Raw genomic sequence first — 8133 nt, 5'->3', positions numbered from 1 at the left:
GCCATCTGTTCCAGAAGCGATGCTGCAAAAAGGAGATCTCAGATATATTTCATCACAACATTGTTTTCCACACAAAATTTTCACCAGCGGTACACCACCTATCACAGTAGTATAGCAGCAGAAGCCAAAAGTAAACCCTCTTTTTTTTTTTTTTTTTTTTTTTTTTTGTCTTAAACAGCAAGCCCTCCTTTTAATTTTGTGCATCTTGTGCCTGTGACTCAGACTCTTGCATATCTGGAGGGTGTGTCAGCTTTTTATTCCAACCTAGTGTGTGTTTTTCTTTCTTGTTTTAGAATACTATGTGGTAAATCCAATGGGATAACGTGAAGGGTGTTGAGGGAGCTACAGCATCCAGGTGATTTGCTAGTGATGTGAAAGGCGGCTCTCCAGGAGTACAGCACACTGCATACTTTGCAGCGAGTGTTCAGATTTGGTCAGCATTCAGAAACTAACTATCTGAAGGTGATAAACAAAAAATGTGGCTTGGACGTACCTCCTTGCTTTAGTATTTTAAATCAAATGCCTTCCAAAGACAGGGCCCTTAATGCAATTCTCCCCTCTGACTTCCTGTTTCTTCCCTAAAATAATATAATAGTCACTGTAGGTTCTGCTGTCTGCAGCAGGTACTCTCAGCAAAAACTGTTTCCTTGATACACATATGCTGCAGTTAAACTGTTTTAAAAATTATTTTAGTAATACTTCTGCTTAAACCTGCCAATTAGCACCAACCAGAGAGGAAACTGGAAGTAAGGAATTGTTTCTTTCAGTGCATTTTCCTATCTGAGGACAGAATAGTGAGAAGATGATGAGCAGAGAGGAAGAGACAGCTGACCTAATTCAACTGCACCTCTTCTTTCATGGGCATGCAGTCTGCTGTGTAACTGAGGAAGGAGAGGAACAGCAAACAAGCAGAATTAGAATGTACAAAGAATTTTAAATGCAGGCTTTTCTTTCCCTAATTCCTAGCTGTTTTGTACTCTGCTAAAACGGTCATCATCTTAAACAGATTTCATGTGGTATTTTCTAGTGATAAGAGATTCAAAACCTAATGGTTTCTGAGTGTCACACATTTAACCTGTGGTCTTGGTATGATTTGTCCAGATCATGTTGCTAAAAAAATCTTTAGATCTCATAAGTACATAAGAACATTTACTTCCTTCCTGAATGAAGATCATAGAAGTACTTTCTGTAAAAAAGCCAGTACAGTCCTACTGTAGTAGCAGCGCTCTATTTGACATGATAAATGCAGAAGAAACTAAGAAAGAGTCATAGTGGCTAAGCCACACAGCCTTTCTGAATCCAGACTTGTTTGGATGTTTTGAAAGGGAAAATGAAAATGTCACATGGTTGCTGATTACATAGTGACTGAATTGTTTCAAACTACGTGTTCTTTGGGTGATCGTCTGCAGCTGGGAAATCCCCAGCATGTGACTGGTACAGCTGTGTTTGATAGCGTGATTTAAGCTTTACTGCAGACCTGAGTATTTCATCGCATTACATCTATACCTGTGGGTGTCTGCCTGCTGCAGCATTCAAGTAACTGCCAAATGTTCCCAGTCTTTCAGAATTTGTGTCAGCGTTTGAACATCCCAGCTGCTTAAACTGTGCTAGTCTTTTGCTGATAAAGCGATGGGGAAACACAGTCCCAAGTGCAGTGAAGAAGAGAATTTCTCTTTAAGGGTGAACATAGTAGCTTTAAACCAGCTGCCCTTGTGCCACACTGCCAAAGGACATAAATAAATGGCTAGGAAAAAGGGAAGCTTGGACTTCTGCTTTTCTTCAAGCTGTTTTTGTGCTTATCCATCCCTATCTTGTTCCTATGTTTCTTTGCCCTGTGGCATCTTGTCAGCGACTGAGATGGTGTGTTGTTTGGGATGGGAGCTCTTTGTTATTTATTGGTACAGTGCCAAGGATAGTTAAGACCCAATTTCTTACGGGATTTGTAAGATTTTTTTTTTTGTAATACAAATCTGTGATTTCACCTAATAGTTTGTTGGTTGACTCATTTTGACCTACTGCACTGTCTAATACGCAGAAGTGTTAGGCACTGGGTCGTGCAAACTGTCACCGTATTCATGTGGGAAAAGGGAGATGCTGTACTGTGGCTTTGAAGTAACCCCTTGGAGGGTTGCAGAACAGCTCTCTAGCTACATGGTTGGAAATCTGGGTCATTAACAATTGCAAAGCATCACTGTGGTAACTTCACCTGGTTAGTAGTCAACCGTTTTCACGATTCTGCTGCTCCCTGGAGATTTTCTAACACACTGAGCTCCACTGTCTCTCCCAGATGCAAACTCAGTGCAGCCTGGTAGCAGGCAGCAAGCTCCGTGACATTTCAAGAAATTCTCTCTTCTGGGTTTTAGGGTGCCAATTATATGGTCCCTAGAATACTATGATCTCTGACCAGAGCGAGCTACAAAGAGATTACTCATCTGATTTAGAAAGAAAAAAACCAACAACAGTGAAGCACCAGTTTACAATGTCTTTTATATTGTGAGAAAAATGCCTGGTTTTCACTGTTTGCAAAATATTTGCAGGGTGGTGTTCCTTGAAAATACATTTAGCCTTTGCTTCTCAGATTTATCATATGTTTATTTTATATGTATCATATTCTGGTAGATTCCAATGGAGCTCTGATCTTTCTTCCCTGTCCTAGCTCTGCTGGTTGGAGTTTGGATTATAATGGTGCTGCTTCAATCTTCCTGCCAAATCTTTACATAACATTTAAAATACATTTTCCTCTTGATGTGTATCACCTTATTTCTAGAGACGAAGTAGGGCTTTTCCTTTGATAATTAATTGTTTCTAAATGCCTAATGGGGTGAGCTATTGCTAGTAGGTGCTTGAGAGAATTTTGGTGTTGTGTTTAATTTTTGCCTGCAATTTATCACATGTTGTAGTGAAGAGATCTGTGGTGCAATACTGTGGCGTGTTAACCTTACCTTCCCTAATTCAAAGCATAAACTGTGTTGACCAAATCTAACATTTGTGCTCAGCGTTGTTTGTTATCAGCTTTGCATTGTAAGTGACGGCAAGAAAAGTTAGTTGTATAAATAAGTGTCACTTTTTAAGTACAGAACTAGATTCTCTATCTGCAGGGTTGGTACATTATTCATATGATGTTGTTTCCTTTTATAATTTTTTTTTTTTAAATTATGCCTTTGTGAAGCCTCTAGGACCTAGAGTTTTAGGTATTCTAGGTATTCGTGACCTTCACTCATTTCATAACAAAGAGCAACCTATGCCTTAGGTGATACAGTTAATTAGTCAAAGGATAGCAAGAGAGGACACAAATGTTTGATAAAGCACGTAGTAAGGATTAGAACAACAGCAAAAAAAATCATGAGATGAGCTATTATTATTCCCCCAGTTTGTTGGTTCCTGATTTCCATATGTTATATATATTTCTGTGTATTGTGTTTGAGGAAGTAGTCAGATGAAAGGTCACAACTGTTTTATGAAAGTGGGTGAATCATATACTGATGCACTATGTATAGGCAGTGTATGCTTAATGCATTTGGACTGTCCATTCCTTCATTAGCTTGCCATCTGTTCTGCTGTGGGAACCTGACTTACAGGGGATGAATTGGGCAGAAAATTGGTTAAATAGCAATGTTGATGCAATATAGTTTTATGGACTTGAATGGGAAATTATATAGGTCATGTAAATTGCATACTCATTACAAATTTAGGCCGCATCCCCAAAATCTGTGATAGAGAATTCAGATGAGTAGGTATTTGCTTGACAAATGCAGGGTGCAGGGAGCATGCCCATCGCTTTGGTCATGAGGTGGAGAATGTGCTCCCTTCACAGACCTTTGTGATCATATGCAAGTGTCGTAGCTTAAGGACATGTTGCCTCCCCAGATGAACGTTAAAATACATACAGTGAAGTTGAGGTTGAGGGCAGGGTCTCTGGGATAGCTCACGGGAACCAGAGCAGCCGTTTTGCTCTTGCTTTCCAATTATTGGCACTGGAAGTGGGAAAACTCCCACAGCTGGAGCTTGAGGAGGACCAAGAAGGAAAATCACGTGGCACAGATGAAAATGTGGAGTAAAATAATCACCAAAGATTGTAATCAGGGTGGTGGAAGAGTCCAGGTTAGTTTTGTTTTTTTCTTTAAGGTTGTCCAGGGCAAAGTTGACACATTGTTAAATGCCACATCTGCTCAGTCATTTGGGTAATGTGCCTGCTTCTTTGTTACCACCAAATTATGTAACGTGGTGGGATTTAGCCAGCCTCACATGCTTCACCACTGTGGTAGATCACTTGACAGTATGAGGAACATAATATGATAATTAGGGAATCTTGTCTTTCTTCTTCCCCCCCCCAAATGGACAGTTTTAGGTTGTGGGAAGGTATCATGCTAGCAGTTCTGGGAAGCAACACTTTCTCTTTATCCTCTGAACAGAAACCATACCTACGGTTACACTGCAGATTTTTCTCATGCTGGCATGACTGTTTTCACATGGAAATGCAACCTTTAGGGCTGAAAAAGCAGATCAGGGCAGCCCATTGTTACTACACCTTCTTGCTAAGGCTAGCAAAACTTTAAAACAGAAGGATTCCCTGTAACTTCAGCCAGAGCAGACAAGAGTCCAGGTTATCAATACTGATGCAAACGTGAAGCCCCATCTGCTAAAGGTACTATCTCTTACTTGAGACAAGAATATCATTCTCGTAAGTCATATAGTACGAAACTTTAAAACTGGCTAATACAGCCCCAGGCACAACTGTGATGTAGGAAGGGGTCTGCATGTGCATTAAGCAATCCCGTGGCTACATCACTACGGACTGAAGTAGAGGGAAACAGACCTGTTAGCAATACTGGTAAATCTGCTGTAAAGTACGTGGAAACCCAATCCACATTGAGGATCCTGTCTAGGAAAGTACGACTGAACTTCTGTGTAGTACTCAGCAACTGAAAGCTAAGCAATTTCATTGATACATTTCTGGACTGAGGCCTTGGGTTTCTTCTAATGACAAGTATAATTGCAGCTTCTCTGCTCTGACCTTTAGTTGGCTTAATGTAGGCATCCAAGCTTGAAAGTTATACATTGTACAAAGGGAGTTCAAGTTTGGTTTTCTCTTACTACACCTACAAGTGGAATGCCAGTCTGATGTGCTCAGAAATGAAAATAAACACTGAGCAGAACAAGTAGAAGCACTGTTGGACACAAGGGTTCAGTATAACTTGGGCACCATAACTTCATTCTTATAATGCCATCTTGAAGATTTTTTTACAGCAGAAATAAATCTAAATAAATTATTTTTCAGCCTTTCCTCTTCACAAATTTCGTAACGTTTACAGTGCATGCCTTTGGAATTACCCTACAACATACTTACTGACTATTGCTTCATTCCAGCAGCCACTGTGTTTTCTGCAGTTAAAAGGAGGTTTTAAAACCTGATTTGGAATATGAACTAACAAAACTGGGAGAGAGAGAGAGCATCTTGTAAAGTGTCTGTAATTACTTACCTTCAAATATGAGGGCATTATCGAATACAGGATCTTAAAAGTGATTTTATTCCCTCTTGACAGGCATGGAGCTTATCTCTTTTTGAGATCAAAACTTACAATATTCAAGGGGAAAAAATCAGGACTACTGATTCCCCTTTAATTTGTTTTTACAATTATTTGTATAAATTCTCTTCTTCTGTGACCAGTTTAAGCTGTTTGTTTCATATGCAATTGTATCCAAGGGCAAGATGCAGCTGGGTTAAAGATAAGTGTTTGTGTATGTGCTTGAATATTCCATTGTTAACTAGTGAGGTGGTTTCCTGGAATCAGGAGGTTTTACTGATGTCCTTTATTTTATGTAATTTGATGTTGAAGAAATTCCATTGTATTTTAAAAGATAGTCAAGCATGTCAGCAATTCTGGAAAAAAAAAGTAAGTGTAGGCTTCTTGGATATTTGAACAATTTGCACTAATGGGCAATACTAAATAGTCTGGGGGGGAACACATACAAAGAAGAAAAGGAGCTGAGTTTGGGAACTAAAATAGAAAAACCACAGAGTGAATAGGAAGCATATTTTGGATAAGAGCAAAGAAAAGCTGAGCAAGAGCTCTTGGGGCAGCACCCTGCTTTACCAGCTGGGGGCACTTCTGGCTATCTCGTTTGTTTAATTCTTGAACAGCTGGGAAAGATCTGACCCTGTAAAAGGGGCTTGTTAGTTTCATCTTGAAAGTATAGCTGGTAAATTGGAGAGGGAGGGGAGAAAAACCACGACTAAAGTCAGTTTTTGTTTCTGCCTTCTCTGTGGGAGGTTTCTACCCCTTCAGCTAGATTGCAAGTACTCAAATAGGTCGGGTACCTGCATTTGTCACAGCTGAGAGGCTGAAACTGCGGTGAGGAGCACAGCCTGGAAACAGTGTCAGGTCTCCTAAAAATGGTCTGGCGTTGATGAAAGTTTCTGTGCTCTCAGCGGCAGAGGTGCTACAGGAAAGTCTCAGTCCTCCCCTGGCTCCTTCCCCCTGTGCCCCCATTATGGCAAAGGCTAATCCAGCAACCTTTGCAGCTGTCCCATAACTGATGGGGTAGAAAGTCCAGTGAGCAAGGTGGAAGTGGGTATCAGGCATGAGAGGATGGAGGAATGCCTTGAAATTACAAATTAATACTAGTTATTAAAATGACCAGTTAAAAATAATTATTATTTGTAAGCTTGATAATAATTAAACCAGTTACTATCTGAGAGTTAAATCCTATACCAGTATCTTCTAGCTGGAAAGACCACCTGAGTGTGTCTAGGTGCTCAGGTTAAAATGTTAAGAGCTGAATAGTTCAGCTGGTGCCAAAGCCACATGTGCTTCGGCAGCGGTTAATGCTCAGGTTCTGCCTCCAACAGAGCTGTGGTTTCCCAGATGCTTCTTTCTCACAGTAGTGTCATCCTCTTGCTGTTCATTCTTGCTTGCTGCCCACCTCTACCTACATAGCCGCTCATGTCAGTGTAATGGTTTGCATGACTGCGCAGTGAATTAGATCAGGAAACTAATTCCGTTTTTAAATATTTTTTTTTTGGGTGGGGGGTGGGGGGTAGGGGAGTGTTATTTTCTTCAATGCAGTTCAATGTGTGCCCGTACCAGCAGTTGTCCTGGCACAAATAAGGTTGTGGTGCACGGTGGGAGTAAGTGGGAGGGAACAAGGTCTTAAAGCCAGCACTGTTGCTGAAAGAGATGTTTGTGAAAATACACCTTGTTTTGGTGCAGAGCAGCAGGAAAGAGGGTGTAACTAACTCTTCCGGGAATTGCTGGGTTATGTGTGGTCATTTTGCTCAGAACAGAGACCTCACTCTGAGTGTCTGTGGACCCCCATTCAGATCCCTCTTTTCTGTAGCAGGCTGAAAGAAATCCCATTGCTTCTAAAGTCTGGAAGAGCATGCTGTGCGAGACTGGAATGATTGTAAATTTATTCCCTGATAGGAAGAAGAAAACCCAATCAACCTGAAATTTTCTGTATGATGCTGCTGTTCTTTGGTGCAGTCATCTCACTGGCCTTTTCTCCATTGTGCCCTGGGCACTGCTGCCTCAGGAGATGCTACAAGTGGCTCGTCATGCTGCACAGATATGTGTCCTTTCCAAGTATTCACCTCAAATCTGGCATTCCTTGTGCTGTAAGTCCCTCCTGGACTGCAGTGGCGGCGCAGCCAGCCTGTTCACTCCTTTCCTGTGTATCTCGCAACTGCCCCTGAACTGTAGTTCCCTCAGGTACAGAGGTTCTTTGCCTTCCTTTTTCCAGGTGTAATATAGTAAGATTTTTGCTCTTTATCTGGTGCTTTCTACGTACAGTTCTCACAGCTAGGTAGGCACCTTCTCATATTTTACACAACAAAGTAGACAGAGTTGATTGTAGCAGCTTGACCAAGATCACAGCCTGGTCTCTCTCAGAGGGTGGAATAGTTAAGTAGTTACTGCCCAAGTCATCTGCATATCAACAACCGACCTCCTTCTGGCAACTTGATTTGCTTATTTTTGTGTGTGCATATTATGTTTCTGTGGTATGTATTTTTCATTAATATGGCCTAATTGGGCCATTAAATAGTAAAAGCTAACCAAATTCTTCTGTATGTCTGCATGCATCTCTCAGTGCATACCTTGGGACCAGGCTCACGTGGATCACTTCTCTTGTTCC

The sequence above is a fragment of the Falco naumanni genome, chromosome 12, assembly GCF_017639655.2.
Source record: "Falco naumanni isolate bFalNau1 chromosome 12, bFalNau1.pat, whole genome shotgun sequence".
Lineage (NCBI taxonomy): Eukaryota > Metazoa > Chordata > Aves > Falconiformes > Falconidae > Falco > Falco naumanni.
This window is presented reverse-complemented; position numbering follows the sequence as displayed.